This window comes from Rhinoderma darwinii, chromosome 4 (genome assembly GCF_050947455.1).
Source record: "Rhinoderma darwinii isolate aRhiDar2 chromosome 4, aRhiDar2.hap1, whole genome shotgun sequence".
Taxonomy (NCBI): domain Eukaryota; kingdom Metazoa; phylum Chordata; class Amphibia; order Anura; family Rhinodermatidae; genus Rhinoderma; species Rhinoderma darwinii.
In genome coordinates, this window is record NC_134690.1 from 104,992,281 (window position 1) to 105,006,501 (window position 14,221).

Here is a 14,221-nt window from a genome sequence, read left to right on the forward strand (position 1 = left end):
ACGACATGTCCTATATTTGTGGTTGTTCGCTCATCACGCACCCATTGAAGTCAATGTGTGTGTGAAAATCACGTGCAGCACACGAAAGCATTTCCGTGTGACGCGCGTGATTCGCGCAACAGCAGTGAAAGCTATGATTGAAAACAGTAAAGCACCACGTGCTTTTCTGTTTACAATCATACAAACAGAGTGTCATAATGATGGCGGCTGCGCGAAAATCACACAGCTGCACATCATATGGTGATGACACACGGAGCTGTTAAGTGCCTTTTCCGCGCGCAAAACGCCGCGTTTTTTGCGCGAGCAAAACGCACACGCTCGTGTAAATCCAGCCTTAGGGTGGCTTCACACGTGGCATAATTTTATACCACGGATCTTTTCTCAGGAAATTCACAGTGAAATCGAAATGTTTTAAATGCCGATCTTAATGCAGATTTGCAGTGGAATTGCTGCAGACTTCACCATCTACATTGCAAAGAAAAGTCATTAAATTGCAACGCAAAAGCACTTGTGCGAACGGCCATTATTAATAAAATGGCTTTTACTTGTAGTCAGTTTAAGGGCTGATTCAGACGAACGTTGCGTTTTTGCGCGCGCAAAAAACGCGGCGTTTTGCGCACGCTAAAACCACTTGACAGCTCCGTGTGTCATCCGTGTATGATGCGCGGCTGCGTGATTTTCGCCATCATAGAGATGAGTCTAGTCGACGTCAGTCACTGTCCAGGGTGCTGAAAGAGTTAACTGATCGGCAGTAACTCTTTCAGCACCCTCGACAGTGAATGCCGATCACAATATCGAGAAACCTGTTAAAAAAAAATAAAAAGTTCGTACTTACCGAGAACTTCCCTCCCGGCCGTTGCCTTGGTGACGCGTCCTTGGTGACGCGCCTCTCTTGACATCGGGCCCCACCTCCCTGAATGACGCCGGAGTCCATGTGACCGCTGCAGCCTGTGCTTGGCCTGTGATTGGCTGGAGCTGTCACTTGGACTGAATTGTCATCCCGGGAGGTCAGACTGGAGGAAGAAGCCGGGAGTTATCGGTAAGTCAGAACTTCTTTTTTTTTTTTTACACGTTCATGTATATTGGGATCGGAAGTCACTGTCCAGGGTGCTGAAACAGTTTAACTCTTTCAGCACCCTGGACAGTGACTATCTCCTGACGTCGCGTACCGGAAATTTTTTTGCCGGATTCGGCCAAAACGAGTTCGGCCGAACCCGGTGAAGTTCGGTTCGGTTGTCCGGGTTCGCTCATCTCAAAGACACTCCGTTTGGATGTTTGTAAACAGAAAAGCACGTGGTGCTTTTCTGTTTACATTCATCCTTTTGACAGCTGGTGCGCGAAACAGGCAGTTCGCACGGAAGTGCTTCCGTGCGACCTGCGTGGTTTTCACGCACCCATTGACTTCATTGGGGGCGTGATGCGCGAAATATGCGGAGATATTGAACATGTCGCGCTTTTTGCGCAGCGGACAAACGCTGCGCAAAAAGCACGGACTGTCTGTATTGCCCCATAGACTTGTATTGGTCTGTGCGTGGCGCGTGAAAACCATGCGGCCCGCACGGACCCAATACACGTTCGTTAAAAACCACACCCATCTACATGTTGACATGGTTTCGGGCCACGGTTTGTTCACAATGTGAGAACCCACAAGTGTACATGTTATAGATTATCATGAACATGATTTGGGGAATCCCAGGTAAAACAGGAAAGCAATCAGTAAAATGTAGGCCAAGGAATAATTCTCTCATAAATGTAAACTCTTTAGGGCAATTTAAATTATAGCAAAAATAGAAATAATTTTAATTTGGTGGTAAAATAAATGAGAATAATAGGGTAAAAATACTAAAGCAAATGTATCTTTGAGTATATTGCCATCTAGTGTTCATATTTCAGTTTACAACTATTGTTTTCTACTACAAAAATGTTTATTCTATATGATTTTTTTTTATTATTATGACTACTATTAATTAGGTAGTATAAATGAGTAATAATAGTCAGAATAAAATTTATAAGCATAATTCATACTAACAGTGGGCAGTTTTATACAGCCTATGTACTACTATACTTTGACTTCTATTGGATTATGAAAACTAGTATTGGTATACTTAAAACCATTAGATTTATGAAGCCTCTGGGAGAGTGCTACTTACTTCTAAAGATTTTATTCTAACTTATTAGTCCCACCTGGTGTTTGTAGCTGAGGCCAGATTGATGAAGAAGGGAGGGATGTTCACACGGCTTATTTTCAGCCGGTTTTTGGGCCATAAACACCCCTAAAAACGGCAAAAAAAAAAAACGGAAGCTGAATTGATTTCAATGAGGAAAACTGCATTTTTTTCGGTCATAGCTTATTTTACGCTGCGATTTGAAAAAACGGCACATTAAAAAACGCCCCGTAAAAAGCAGTGCATGTCACTTCTTGAGCCGTTTTTGGAGCCCTTTTTCATTGTGTCAATAGAAAAACAGCTCCAAAAAAGGCTCCAAAAAATGCATAAAAAAACTTTGATGCTTTAACTCCTTCCCTCCACAGCCATTTTTCAGATTTTAATTTTTGTTTTTTCCTCCCCACCTTCCAAAAGCCATAACTTTTTTTCCATCAATATTGCTGTATGAGGGCTTGTTATTTGCAGGACCAGTTGTAGATTTTCAGAGCACCATTTTTTGTACCATATACTGTAGTGGGAAACGAGAAAAAAAATATATGTGGGTGGAATAAGAAAAAAACAGCGATTCCTCAATCTTTTGGGTGGTTTTGTTTTTATGGCGTTCACCGTATGGTAAAAATGTCATGTTATCTTTATTCTGCGGGTCAATACGATTACAGCGATACCAAATTTATATAGTTTTCTTTATGTTTTGTTACTTTTACAAGGACAAAACTGATTGTTAAAAATAAAATTTGAGTTTTGTCGCCACATTCTGAGAGCCATAACTTTTTTAATTTTCCGTCGATTTAGCGGTATGAGGGCTTATGTTTTGCGGGGCGAGCTGCAGTTTATATTGGTACCATTGTGGGGTATGTCTGACATTTTTATCACTTTTTATTTAATTTTTTTGTGGGAGATGAAGGGACCAAAAAACAGCAATTCTGATGTTTTAAATTTTTTATCTTTTACAGCGTTCACCGTGCGGACTAAATAATGATATATTGTAATAGTTCAGACTTTTACGGATGCGTCGATACCAGTTATGTTAGCTTTTTATTTTTTTTACATTGTGCTTGAGGGAAAATGAGAAAAGTTTTTTTTTAAACTTTTATTTGTAATTTTTTTTTTTATTTGTTTAAAAAAAAAACTTTATTTGACTGTTTTTGACTTTTTTTTTACTTGTCCCCCTAGGGGACTTTAACCAGCGATCGTTAGATCGCTTGCACGATATACTGCAATACTAATGTATTACCCGGAAGTAACACACAGCCGAAACACTCGCTCTATGGAGCGGGCTCAGCCTGTGAGCCTGTTCCATATTCCCCCACCCGGTGTGCGCCGTATATATACATCACGTTCCAAATTATTATGCAAATGTTATTTTTCGCTGAATTTCCTAAATAGTCGATGCAAATGACAGTCAGTATAATCTTCAAGCCATCAACCGTTAGAGTATAATGCAAATTTTATTGAACAAATCTCCTAATGATAACAGATTTTTTTTTAGAAATAAAAATCTCAAAATGCACTGTTTCAAATTATTATGCACAACAGAGATCAAAACATTTTAAAGGTTGTAAAGAGAACTAAAATGGTAATTCGTTGAATTTGCAGCATCAGGAGGTTATATTTACAAAAATCAAAAGCTCTTTCAATAAAAAAAAACTTAACAGGCCAAGTTACATGTTAACATAGGACCCCTTCTTTGATATCACCTTCACAATTCTTGCATCCATTGAATTTGTGAGTATTTGGACAGTTTCTGCTTGAATATCTTTGCAGGATGTCAGAATAGCCTCCCAGAGCTTCTGTTTTGATGTGAACTGCCTCCCACCCTCATAGATATTTTGCTTGAGGATGCTCCAAAGCTTCTCAATAGGGTTGAGGTCAGGGGAACATGGGGGCCACACCATGAGTTTCTTTCCTTTTATGCCCATAGCAGCCAATGACACCGAGGCATTCTTTGCAGCATGAGATGGTGCATTGTCATGCATGAAGATAATTTTGCACGGTTCTTCTTTTTGTACCATGGAAGAAAGTGGTCAGTCATAAACTCTACGTACTTTGCAGAGGTAATTTTCAAACCGTCAGGGACCCTAAAGGGGCCTACCAGCTCTCTCCCCATGATTCCAGGCCAAAACATGACTCCGCCACTTCCTTGCTGACGTCGCAGCCTTGTTGGGACATGGTGGCCATTCACCAACCATCCACTACTCCATCCATCTGGACCATCCAGGGTTGCACGGCACTCATCAGTAAACAACACGGTTTGAAAATTAGTCTTCATGTATTTCTGAGCCCACTGCAACCGTTTCTGCTTGTGAGCATTGTTTAGGTGTGGCCGAATAATATGTTTATGCACAATTGCCAACCTTTGGAGGATCCTACACCTTGAGGTTCGCGGGACTCCTGAGGCACCAGCGGTTTCAAATACCTGTTTGCTGCTTTGCAATGGCATTTTAGCAGCTGCTCTCCTAATCCTATTAATTTGTCTGACAGAAACCTTCCTCATTATGCCTTTATCTGAACGAACCCGTCTGTGCTCTGAATCAGCCACAAATCTTTTCACAGTACGATGATCACGCTTACGTTTTCTTGAAATATCCAATGTTTTCATACCTTGTCCAAGGTGTTGCACTATTTCACGCTTTTCGGCAGAGAGACTCTTTTTCTTTTTCATATTGCTTGAAACCTGTGGCCTGCTTAATAATGTGGAACGTGTTTCTTAAGTAGTTTTCCTTTGATTGGGCACACCTGGCAAACAAATTATCACAGGTGTCTGAGATTGATTACAATGATCCAAAGAGCCCTAAGACACAATACCATCCATGAGTTTAATTGAAAAACTAATAATTAAATGTTTACGACACTTAAATCCAATGTGCATAATAATTTGGAACAGGTGTATACGGCGGATGTTGGGAAGGGGTTAAAAACGGCTGAAAATCAGAGGCTGTTTTCCCTTGAAAACAGCTCTGTATAGTACAGCTATTTTTACTTTAGCGTGTGAACATAGTCTAAGAAGTGACATGCTACTTCTTGTTATGAGTTTCTTTTTACACATAGTTTTTTTTTTTAAAACAGTCTCGTATGAACTAAATGCAGTTTTTCCCATTGATTTCAATGGGCAGATGTTTGTCAGGCGTAATTTAGGCTGTTTACGCGCCGAAACATGCCTGAAAACACAGCGTGTGAACATACCCTAAGGGTATGTTCACATGCTCAAGTAGAAACGTCTTTAAAATACGGAGTGGTTTTCAAGGGCAAACAGCCTCTGATTTTCAGCTGTTTTTAAACCGTTAACGCCTAATGACCTACTATTAGGTCACGCTAACTAGAGTGTTCGCGCTCCGTGACCTAACAGTAGGTCTTGGGAATAACCGTCCTTCTGCCCCTCTCCCGGCACTTTTATGAGCTGTGACAACTGCTGTCTTCTACAGCAGTTGCCACAGCTCCTTCAGCGGGGACCGATCGCGCTGTCCCCGCCGATTAACCCACTCGAAGCCGCGTTTAATTTCAATCGCGGCTTCTTAGGGGTTAAAGCACCATTGATGACCCGCAACATTATCGCGGGCGGCGATGGTTGCTACGGCATCCAGAGGCCTAATAATGGCCTCCGCCTATGCCATCTATGGAAGCCTAGTGGGTCCTGACAAAGTCAGGACCCACTATACTTGCTGTCAGCGAGTAGCTAACAACTCTAATACACTGCACTATGCATTTATGCCTCCTGCCCTCAAGTCCCCTAGTGGGACAAAGTAAAAAAAAAGTTGTATAAAAATAAAAAAATAAGTTTTAAAGTAATAAAAGTAGAAATCCCCCTTTTCCATTAGCAGTCCCTTTTTATTAAAAATATAAATAAAATCAATAAATAAACTATACATAATTGGTATTACCGCGTTCGTAACGGCCTGAACTACAAAAATATTTTGTTATTTATCCCGCACGGTGAACGCCGTAAAAAAAGAAATAATAAACCATACCAGAATCATAATTTTTTGGTAACTTCGCCTTCTAAAAAATGCAATAAAAAGAGATCAAAAAGTCGCATGTACCTAAAAATGGTACTGATCGAAACTACAGTTCGTTATGCAAAAAACAAGTCCTCGCTCGGTTTTCTCGATGGAAAAATAAAAAAGTTATGGCTCTTAGAATATGGCAGCACCAAAAAAAAGAATGTTCAAAAAATGATGGCAACATATAGTAGACATATGGGAAATGTGAACTAGTAACTATTTTGGGTGGTATAACTATCTGTCTTACAAGCAGATGCATTTAAATTCAGAAAAATGCTATTTTTCCAACATTTCGCAAAATTTTGCTATTTTTCACAAATAAACACTGAATATATCGACCAAATTTTACCACTACCAAAAAGAACAATGTCTCACGAGAAAACAATCTCAGAATCGCTTAGATAGGTTTAAGCATTCTGAAGTTATTACCATATAAAGTGAAATATGTCAGACTTGAAAAATGGGCTCTGAGCCTTAAGGCCCAAATTAGGCTGCGTCCGTAGCATCAAACGTTTTTTGTTGCATTTTTTTTAGACATTTTTGGAGCTGTTTTTCTATTGACACCATGAAAAACGACTGAAGTGACATACACTTCTTTTTACGGGGCGTCCTTTTACACTCCATTTTTTCAAACGGCCGCATAAGAAAAACGCCCTGTCTGAACGAAATACCGTCTTTCCCATTGAAATCAAAGCGTATCAATTGTATTTGCGTAATCGTTGCTTATTTGTTGCAGTTGTGGCGTCTTTTGCAGAGGGTTCTGGGCGTTTCCGCCGCATGTGAACTCAGTTTTAAAGTAAATGTACATTTTTTTCATTTCTAGGTTCAATATTCTGAGTTGATTAATTTCAATATAAATGTTTTAATTGGTCAGAGCTCTGTTTTTCTGATATTGAACTCCATTCCCCTGTACTTTGAATTAAATGGTACAATTCTGCCTGCCTTCAGCCTGCCACTAGACGGAGCTTAGAAGCTTACTGCCTACTATTTAGCTTTATTCAGTTCAATGTTAACAGGTATACACTGTATCTAGTAAGATTTCCCTAGTGTTGTCAGCAGAAAGCCAGAGTGTTATCATTTAGCCACCTCCCTCTGTCTAACCGCTCAGATGCAGTGGTCGCATCTGAAGGGTTAAACGGCTGGGATTGGAGTTATCTTTGATCCGTTGCAGCCGAGTGTCCACTGCACAAAACAGCGCCTGAGCCCGCACCATATTGTTGTAGCGCACATTTGCTCTACGGCCAATGGTGTTTAGGGGGTAAAGAAGTTGTCCAGGATTAGAAAAAAGGGTCTGTCCCCCCCCCCCCCCCTGAAACAGTGCTACTATTTAAATGAATGGGACTGAGCTGCAACACCAAACACAACCCATGGACAAGTGTGGCGCTGTCCCTGGGAGAAAAAAAGGACAACCTTCTCAGCCTTTATGTCGATCTGCGTCAATATCCTAGTCATACCCTAGGTGATTTGTATTTATCATAAAAAATATATTTGTTCTAGGCACTGTCTACATGTTATGTTGTAATGTGCACGTTTCATGTATGAATGTGAGATGTTCACTAACGTATTCACGCATTGGATAGAAACCTGGCTTGACAAAAATTTGTGCTGCTGTGAGCATTATGAAAATGTGATTAGCTGCCGCCTATTCTTTGTCCAGACACTTGAAAACCTCGCAGACCAACCAAGTGATTTCCAGTATCCCTCTGATTACAGCGCACTTACTGACTGATAATGAAAACAGGAACAGATATGGAAAAGATGTATCAGCAAAGGGCATAATGTCATCGTGTCCCACATCCTAGAAGGTTATATAGGTCTCCATAATAATTTATTATTAGAGACACTTACAAATTCTGTTAGGTCTTATTTTCACGAACGTTGAATACGTCCGTGTGACGGCAGTTAAAACAACGGGCGTCACACGGACGCATGTATTTCAATGGGGCCGTTCACACAGCCGTCGTTTCAATGGACTATGTGAAGAGTCTGTTGAAAAATAGAACATGTCCTATTTTCATGATCCCTCCATAGACTCAAGTCTATGGGGATCCGTGAAAACAGGTCCCACACGGGTGAAACTCGGACGTGAATAACGGCCGTTTTTCACGCCCGAGTTTTCCCATGTTCGTGTGAATAAGCCCTTAGGCTAAGTCCACATGGGACAGAAATGCTGCAGACTTTTAAAGCAGAGGCACAGCTAGTTTCTCTTGCACCCGGGGCAAAGAATCAGTAATTTTTTTTTCACTTTTTTTTTTTTTCACTTTTTTTTTAAATGTAACTCAAGCATAAAACTATTTGGACATTTTACAAGCAATATAGTTATATAAGGGAGTTACCATAACAATAAATTAAAAGAAAATAAATTAAAGAGGTCACACACACTATCTACAGGGTCACACCCTGCAGATGGCGCCACACACAGCCCCCTTGTAAATAGCAACACATGCAGCCCCTGTAGATAGCTTAAAATAAATGCAACTAAATGCCTGCCGGCAAAATAAGCCCTCTTTTCCAACTATCATAAAAAATAAATTAACATATCTTTATTGTGCTATATAAGCAAATGACAAACCACATAGAAATTAAAAGAACCATGTGTGCTGCTGGAACTAATCAGCGTAGTGCAATATTTGGCAATATGTAGATGTTCTAAGTGTCAGCGGCTGCAGAACGCTGCACTCAAACTGTTAGCTCACTACCAGAAAGAAGCAGTGAAGCATGTTTTTAAAATTCAAAAAAGCCCCCCCGACATGTTTCGCTACGGATGTAGCGTCCTCAGGGGTATCGGGGCTAGTGACGATGCACCGCGGATTTCCCGTTCTTGAATGCACAGCAAATTGCCTGCAGGTGTTGACTCCGTAGAGTATAGCCAATGGGAGCCAGGCAAAGAGCCAAACCCCCACTCGCATGATAGACGGATATTCAAGCAAATGGGAAGTCACCCATTGAGCGACCAATCAAAGCCTATTGCGTGGCACCTGCGCAGTAGTGGACACAGACGAATATCCCGGTTCAACGATGTCACAGGTAAAATTAAATAGAAGTGTCCCTAGTGCGCATGCGCGAGAACTTAGCACGCGAATGCAAAAGGAATGTGTGGACCAATCTAGCATCTACATAGGTAAGTAATTAGTGCTTGCAAAGAACGACAAAAAGACAGAACACTGTCAAGGTATCATCAGTGTGATACTTCCAATTTCTATTAGGGGAAGAACGTTGTCATTTTGAGCATCCAGCAAAGGGATTGTAAACTGCCATTGTTGTACAGCGATAGGAAGATGTCCACAGTGAGAGTGATCTATATAATCAGTAACCTATAGATATAATATATTTGATTAAATACAGTATGTACGAGACAGGATACGAGGCACCAGGTAAATTACCCAGAAACCACTCTCACCTTCTTGTTCATCTCAAGGACGGGAGCTGGAGGTGCTCGCTGAGGCTTGTAATCTGGCAGAAGGTAAGACGGCCGACATTTACACTGACTCTAGGTACGCATTTGGCATCGCCCACAATTATGGGCCCATTGGTAGTAGGAATTTTATTGGATCATCGGGTAAGCCAATTGAGAGAGCGAGAGAAGACAGAACTGACAACAAGGGAATGTGCGGCCAGGTGTCAGTAAATTGGTTTGCCCCTGGATACAATAATGCCACGGCTAGGTTTGTAGCAGCCGGCATGATGTGCGCACGCCGTGATATAGGTAAAACAGCAAAGGTACCTGTGAAAAGTGCAGCCTGGCCAGATTACCCGTCCCAGCGACTGCAGAACATACAACTACCCGAGGTAGAAGTGTATGACAATGTGCTCGTGTGTGTAGACCTGTTCTCAGGGAGGCCTGAAGCCCGGCCAGTATCTTCCCCACTGCAGACGTTGTGTGTAGTGACAGGGGAACAGTGTTATCCCAAGTATTGAACTGATGTTTGTACAATGATAAGTGTTAGCAGTTCTCTAGACGTTGTCCCAAGGTTAGTTTGTTTAATAACTGTATTCAAGAAGTGTTGTGGGAATATTAAATACTGAGGTTAAGTTTTATGTAAAGTTCTAGACCAGCCTCAGCATTGGGCTATTGGAGGCGTCAGATAAAAGGTGCAAAAGCGGAATATTCCCATTCGAAAACATTTTTATTTGTTTATTTTTGTTGTTGTTGAGAAAGGGACATTTTAGAGCAGAGAATTCTGTGCAGTGTATATGTGTATGTATAGATATATATATAAAGAGAAGAGGTATGAGTTTTAGTTACTGACCAGTGTGAACGTTTAAGATAAATCTGTCATTGTTAATGTTTTTTCTTCAAGTTAATTATCTGATTAACCCCTTAATGACCGGGCATGTTTGTACCTTAATGACCAAGCCAGATTTGTCAAATCTGGTATGTCTGACTTTATCAGAGAATAACTCTGTGAAAGTTTTGAATATCCAAGTAATTCTGACATTGTTTTTTCGTCACATGTTGTACTTTATTTTAGTGGTAAAAGTAGACTGATACGATTTGCGGAAATTAGTTAAAAAATAGAAAAATGGAAGAAATTTTGTAAAAATTACCATTTTCCCCTATTTTTAACTGCAATATGTCACATATGTACACACATACTGTACAATTTTTTTAATTAAATATATATTTCTATCTCTTTACTCCATTTTGACAGCACTTTTGAAAAAATAAAATAAATTTTCAGCAATTTAGAGGACTTACAAATTGAATAATAATTTTATAAATTTTGAAGTACATTTTGTTTTCCTGCACCAAGCCAGGTTTTCAGAGGCTCATAGGTGTCAGAATGGTGGAAACCCCCACAAATGACCCCATTTAGAAAACTAGACCCCTTAAGGTATTTACCTAAGGGTATAGTAAGTATTTTGACCCCACAGTTTTTTGCTAAATTTAATACATAGCAGGTGAAAAAAAAAAATTTCACTTTTTTTCATAAAAGTATCAGTTTGAAGACCAATTTCTTTGTAAAGCGACCATGAGAATGAAGAAACACACCACAAAATCTATCACCCTGTTTCTCCTGTTTTCAAAAATACCAACATTGTGGCCCTAATGCGCTGCCTGGACACACGGCAGGACCCAAAAGGAAGGGAGCACCCGGAGGCTTTCAGGACTCATATTTTGCTTGAAAATGTTTTAGGCCCCACTGTACATTTGGAGAGGCTTTGAGCTGCCAGAACGATAGAAACTCCCCATAAACGACCCCATTTAGAAAACTAGACCCCATAACGTAATTATTTAGGTGTATAGTAAGTGTTTTGACCCCACAGTTCTTTGCTAAATTTAATGCATATCAGGTGAAAAAAATTATAATTTCACTTTTTTCATAAAAGTATTAGTTTGAAGACCGATTTCTTTGTAAAGCGAACATGAAAATGAAGAAACACACCCCAAAATCTATCGCCCTCTTTCTCCTGTTTTCAAAAATACCCACATTGTGGCCCTAATGCGCTGCCTGGACACACGGCAGGACCCAAAAGGAAGGGAACACCCGGAGGCTTTCAGGACTCATATTTTGCTTGAAAATGTTTTAGACCCCACTGTACATTTGGAGAGGCTTTGAGCTGCCAGAACGATAGAAACTCCCCATAAACTACCCCATTTAGAAAACTAGACCCCATAAGGTATTTATTTAGGGGTATAGTAATTATTTTGACACCACAGTTCTTTGCTAAATTTAATGCATATCAGGTGAAAAAAATAATAATTTCACTTTTTTCATAAAAGTATTTGTTTGAAGACCGATTTCTTTGTAAAGCGACCATGAAAATGAAGAAACACACCCCAAAATCTATCGCCCTCTTTCTCCTGTTTTCAAAAATACCCACATTGTGGCCCTAATGCGTTGTTTGGACACACAGCAGGGCCCCAAAGGAAGGGAACACCCGGAGGCTTTCAGGACTCATATTTTGCTTGAAAATGTTTTAGGCCCCAATGTACATTTGGAGAAGCTTTGAGCTGCCAGAATGATAGAAACTCCCCATAAACGACCCCATTTCGAAAACTAGACCCCTTAAGGTATTTATCTGGGGGTATAGTTAGCATTTTGACCACACAGGTTTTTCGCAAAATATATTGAAATTAGTCTGTAAAAATTAAAATGTACTTTTTTTCTGAAACAACATAGAAATTTTTATTATTTACAAGGAATAACGAAGAAAATGCACCCCAACATTTGTAAAGCAATGTCTCCCGATTACGACAATACCCCATATGTGGTAATAAACTGCTGTTTGGACCCACAGCAGGGCTCAGAAGGGAAGGAGCGCCATTTGGATTTATGATTTTGCTGGAATGGTTTTCGGTGCCATGTCGCATTTGCAATGCACTGGAGGGACCAAAACAGTGGAAACCCACCAAAGGGACCCCATTTTGGAAAAATCTTCAAGGAATTTTTCTAGGGGTATAGTGAGCATTTAGACCCCTCGGGTCTTTTGCAGAGTTTATTGGAATTTGGGCGCGAAAATTAATATCAACATTTTTTCCACTAAAATGTTGCATTTTCTCATTTTCACAAGGGATAAAGGAGGAAAAAAACAACCATTTTTTATAAATCAATTTCTCTCGAGTACGGAAATACCCAACATGTTGTCATACGTTTTTTCATTAGAAATGAATTAACCCTTTCAGGACTGATCCATTTTTTGCTTTCATATTTTAGATTTTCACTCCCCGCTTTCCAAGAGCCATAACTTTTTTATTTTTCCATCAGTAGAGCGGTGGGAGGGCTTATTTCTTGCGGGAGGAGCTGCAGTTTTTATTGGTAACATTTTTTGGTACCTAAAAAGTGATTCAAAAGTTGTATTACATTTTTTTTTTTAGAGCGAAGGTCACAAAAAAAAAAGCGATTTTGGCGGTTTCAATTATTACATTTTTTTAAGGTGTTCACTATACAAATTAAATATTGGTATATTGTAATAGTTCGGACTTTTACGGACGTAGCGATACCAATTTTGTTCATTTTTTTACATTACTTTAGAAGAAAAATGCGAAAAGGTGTTTTGTTTTTTTAACTTTAAAAAAAACAATTCTCACTACTAATAACTATAATTCTTCTACACATTTTATTAATCAATCCCCTTAGGGGACTTGATCCAGCGATCATTGGATCACTGGTACAATATACTGCAATACTAATGTATTGCAGTATATTGTTATTCTTACAGGCTTCTGTAACAGAGCGATCGCTGTACCTGTCCGTTAGTCCCGGGTGTCAGCTGTAATACACAGCCGACACCCGCAGCGTATGGAGCGGGCTCAACACGTGAGCCCGCTCCATACATCAACCCCCCGCACCATGACGGGCAATTAAGTCATAGTGCGCAAAGGGGTTAATGCGCAGCGGATGGTTCAAAGTGAAAATTGCAATTTTCCACTGATACGCCATTTTAGTGCATAATATGTTGTGCCCAGTTTGTGCCACAGAAGACAAATACCTCATAAAACGTTAAGCGGGTTCTCTCGGGTATGGCGACGCCATATGTGTGGGCGCAAACTGCTGCTTGGGCACGTTGCAGGGCTCAGAAGGGAGGGACGCCATTTTGCTTTTGGAGTGCAGATTTTGCTTGGTAGGTTTCTGTCTTGGGTTTCGCTGGTATTTCAGTTTATAATGTGGGGGCATATCTAATCTGTGCGGGGTACATCAGGGCATAATAAGAGGGTATAATAATGGGGTAAATAAATAATAATCCGCAGATATGTGGCCGGTGTCGCACTGATAAATGGCACCCGATCTTATCCGCTTTTGGACACTCTGCACATTTTGCATCGCCATATTCTGAGAGCCAGAACTTTTTTATTTTTTCACCACTGGAGCCCTGTGAAGGCTTATTTGTTGCGGGACAATCTGTCGTTTTCATTGGTACCATTTTGGGGTACATGCGATTTTTTTTTTGATCACTTTTTATTCAATTTTTTTTGCAATCCTGAGCAAAAAACAGGAATTCTGACACCGTTTTTTAGGTTTTCTTTTTGCGGCGCTCACCGTACGCTATAGGTGACATTTTTACTTTATTCTGCGTGTTTGTACGATTACGGCGATACCATATGTATATAGGTTT